The sequence below is a fragment of the Octopus sinensis genome, linkage group LG9 (genome assembly GCF_006345805.1).
Source record: "Octopus sinensis linkage group LG9, ASM634580v1, whole genome shotgun sequence".
Classification (NCBI taxonomy): domain Eukaryota; kingdom Metazoa; phylum Mollusca; class Cephalopoda; order Octopoda; family Octopodidae; genus Octopus; species Octopus sinensis.
The window spans coordinates 97,155,444-97,160,443 of NC_043005.1; positions in this window are offsets into that span (position 1 = coordinate 97,155,444).

Genomic DNA, 5,000 nt, shown 5'->3' on the forward strand with positions numbered 1-5,000 from the left:
TCAAAAAGGCGAGGTGAATGCCTTCGTAACTACAGTTATAAATGAGTGACGACTTCTTTATGCCAATATCTGAGACTGCCATATGCATTGATGTTATAGCAACAGATCTTAACTCATAGAAGAAAATGATATGCCACTTATGCTAGAATCAGAACCGCTTATAATAGCAGCAAGACCAACAGCAGCAATGCCAGTAGCAAAACTAGCAGCAGTCACAATAATAAGAAGGATCAGAGACTTTTAACACGCCGGGCGAAATATTTAGCGGTATTTCGTCTGCCGCCACGTTCTGAGTTCAAATTCCGCCGAGGTCGACTTTGTCTTTCGTCCTTTCGGGGTCGATTAAATAAGTACCAGTTACGTACTGAGGTCGATATAATCGACTTAATCCGTTTGTCCCTTCTGTGTGTAGCCCTTTGTGGGCAGTAAAGAAACTGGTATTTCGTCTACCGTTATGTTCTGAGTTCTAATTCCGCCGAGGTCGACTTTGTCTTTCGTCCTTTCGGGGTCGATTAAATAAGTACCAGTTACGTACTGAGGTCGATATAATCGACTTAATCCGTTTGTCCCTTCTGTGTGTAGCCCTTTGTGGGCAGTAAAGAAACTGGTATTTCGTCTACCGTTATGTTCTGAGTTCTAATTCCGCCGAGGTCGACTTTGCCTTTCATTCTTTCGGGGTCGACTTAACCCCTTTGTCTCTTCTTGTTTGTCCCCTCTATGTTTAGCCCCTTGTAGGCAATAAAGAAATAAGAATAATAACAATAACAAAAATATAGATGTCTGGAACTTCAAAAACTAGTCATTCACACGCTTGAATGCTGAGAAAACCCCGCGTACATATATTTGGGTACGTTTTTGAGTCATCATTTGACCACACTGTGAAAAAAAATAGCATGTGGCTAGAAAACCACATCTGGAAACTGGGGAACAATAACACGGCTTATAACATCAAATGGAGGGTCCACGAAAACAACACGTGAATTGATGAAAGGAAAACATCCTCTGTACATCAAAAGGAACGCACATACTCATAAAGTCTTAGAGACATGGCAGTTGTTTAAAATCCAGAACATAGATTTTCACCAAATATGTCCATTTAGACGCGTTTATACTCGCTAAATGCAAGATAATTACTATGCTAAGATGACGGTACCAAAGTTAACCAGGCCAGCTTTCCATTTTCCCATTAAACCTGCTCGATGCACATGCACAGTTCACGTATCTATACTTTGATAAATCTACAAAATCCTTACAAACTAGACATATCAACAAACCACCTCCACTAGTTAGCAATCCACTTCGACATCCCAACCTCAATACACCTACTAACAATAAACGTGTAAATTCACACAGTATTATCTTAGATATAATAAAACGCAAAATGACCTGTAGGCCACGCTAGACGGAGAGAAGAGTAACACAGCAAACGAAGTAGGAGTGAGTGTCAGTCAAAGGCGGTAAAGCAGGCGGACAGCATCGAAAAGTTGTTGTTCTAAAGACGCTAGTATTTTAATCAAAATAAAATTGACGAATTTTTATCGTAAATTGTATTTAGTCTATCAGTTTCTTATACACACACACACAAGCATACAGGCATACACACAACGATATATAAACACACACACATATATATATATATATATATGAAAATATGTATTTCAAAATATTATTATTCGCATAACATACCCTATATATAAATGTTATATGGACGATAATTTATATATGTATGCGTATATATATACACTCACATATATATATAGATATATATATGTATGTATATATATATATATATATATATATATATATGTATGTATATATATATATATATATATATATGTGTGTGTGTGTGTATATATATATATATGTTATATATATATGTATATATATATATATATGTGTGTGTAATATATGTATATAATATATGTGATATATATGTATATATGTATATATATGTATATATATGTATATATATATATATATATATATATATATATATATATATATAATAATATATATATTATATAAAACTGAAATGCGTTTTTACCGCTTGGTTCGCTTTCAATGCCACTACATCCCGTCCGATTCGCTCCAAATTTACAGGGACATGTAGAATGAGGTGACGATGCGCGTGGGCTACCTTAGAAATCCCTATCTTAAAAGGTGTGGTTGCTAGGGGCCATCTTCCTACCTCACCCTTTTCCTCCAGTACTCTGTCACTCCTCTTCATTTGACAATGCAACTACCGTTATTTAATGTAAAGTCTTCCTCAAATCACTCTGTAGCTATTTACTCTCTTCCAAGAAAATTTTCACTCACTCTATCTCTTACCTTCCTATACATTTTACTCATGTATCTATCAGCGTTCATGGACAGTAACAAATATTACATCGCCATCCCCATCGCCATCGCATTCTATTGTCTACCTGTCAACACACACACACACACACACACACACACACACACATATACATATACATATATCTAATATTATATTTTTATTTTTATGTTTTTGTTTTTGGTTTTTTACTGTTTCATTTCCCTATTAGTGGTTTTATCTCTAATTTAATTTCTACAGCGTGCACACACACACACACACACCACCCACACACACACACACACACCCCTATATGTAGCCCCAGTACACCGAATGAAATCGGGTTCTCTTCATCAAAATGTGAAAAGGGGTCTACAATTATCATCGCCACAACTTATGTATGTCTTCCTCACTCACTCACTTTTTCCTAATGATAATTATCATCGCCACCACCAACACCACCACCACAATCTGGACAATCTTTCTCTTATAACAAATCATGTTTACATTGCAACGACGTCTGCCACCTCCGCCGTCTCTATTTATTCTGCAAATGACCAGAACTCGGGAAACTTAGTTTAGTGTTCTATGGTCTATGACCAGAACTCGGAAACTTGGTTGAGTGTTCTATGGTCTATGACCAGAACTCGGGAAACTTGCTTGACTGTTCTATGGTCTATGACCAGAAATCGGAAAACTTGGTTGAGTGTTCTATGGTCTATCACCAGAAATTGGGAAACTTAGTGAGTCCTCATCTTATAAAATGTGGCCCCAGTAGACCCAAATTAAATCGGGTTATATTAACCAAAGGTGAAAAGGGGTATAAATGGGGCTGGAAGGGGATTAAAATTTAAAGAGCGGGTGTGTTTAGCAATTCTCTGTTACATCAAGCTAAAAATTTGCTCCAGCCTTTTAATCGTCAATGTTTTGCCGTCCATGATGAAGAAGTTTTGAATGCTTGCCATCGTGAGTCTACTGTCGTGAGAAAGAATCAAGTCAAAACTTGGTTTTTAGGGATTTTCTTTTACATCAAGTTCAAACTTTTACGCCAGCCGTTGAACTGTCAATACGTTGCTGTCCGTCGTTAAGAAATGCCAGCCATGCTGACTCTACTCTCCTCGAATTCTATCCCTTCAAACTTTGGTTTCCAATATTTTATTATTTTTATTCAGCTCGCAAGTTCGTCTGTCCCTTTTAAATGTTAGTGTTTTGCTGTCTGTCTTGAAGCAGACCTTTCCTTTGTAACTGCCTGATATTTATGATTGATCTTTCTAAATATTTTATTTCTCAACTTACTCAAGATCTTTTGTTGTTTATAAATGGGAGAGAGAGATACATAAAGATAGAGAGTAGAGAAAGCGAGGGAGAGTCCGAGAGAAAGGAAGAGTAAAGAGTGGGAAAGTGAGAGAGAAGGAGAAAGAAACAAAGGGGGAGAATCATCATCATCATCATCATCATCATATCGTTTAACGTCCGTTTCCGTGCTAGCACGGGTTGGACAGCAGTTTGACGGGGTCTGGGAAGCCAGGAGGCTGCACCAGGCTCCAGTCTGATCTGGCAGTGTTTCGACAGGTGGATTGCCCTTCCTAACGCCAACCACTCTGTGAGCGTAGTGGGTGCTTTTTTCGTGCCGCCTGCACAGGTGCCAGGGGGGCTGGCAGCGGCCACGATCGGTTGGTGCTTTTTACGTGCCACCAGCACAGAAGCCAGTCAAGGCGGCGCTGCAATCCGCCACGTTCGGATGGTGCTTTTTACGTGCTGAAAGGAAGCAACAGAAAGTAACAACCACACTCTTACCCGCGCGTAGAGCGGGTCACCTTCAGCTAGTCTATATATAAAACTGAAATGCGTTTTTACCGCTTGGTTCGCTTTCAATGCCACTACATCCCGTCCGATTCGCTCCAAAATTTACAGGGACATGTAGAATGAGGTGACGATGCGCGTGGGCTACCTTAGAAATCCCTATCTTAAAAGGTGTGGTTGCTAGGGGCCATCTTCTTCACTCACACTATTTCCTTCTTTCCCTCTCTTACTCCCCTTCATTTATAACGTTGACAATGTTTACTCCCGTTATTTAATGTATTCCCCTCAACTCCCTTTCACTTTGCCTTTATAAGGTCGTCAGGCGGCTTTCTTTGATGTATCTGTTTGCATTCATAGGGATAATTATCATCGCCTCAATTTATGTATATGTCTTCCTCACTCACTCACTCTTTTTCCTAATGATAATTATCAAGTTCAAAATTTTACGCCAGCCGTTAAACTGTCAAAACGTTGCTGTCCGTCGTTAAGAAATGCCAGCCATGGTGACTACTATCCTCAGATTCTATCCCTTCAAACTTTGGTTTCCAATATTTTATTATTTTTATTCAGCTCGCAAGTTCGTCTGTCCCTTTTAAATGTTAGTGTTTTGCTGTCTGCCTTGAAGCAGACCTTTCCGTTGTTACTGCCTGATATTTATGATTGATCTTTCTAAATATTTTATTTCTCAATTACTCAAGATCTTTTGTTGTTTATAAATGGGAGATGAGAGAGATACATAAAGATAGAGAGTAAGAGAAAGCGAGGGAGAGTCCGAGAGAAAAGAAAAGAAAAGTAAGAGAGTGGGAAAGTGAGAGAGAAAGGAGAGAGAAACAAATACGGAGAATCATCATCATCATCATCGTTTAACGTCCGTTTTCCATGC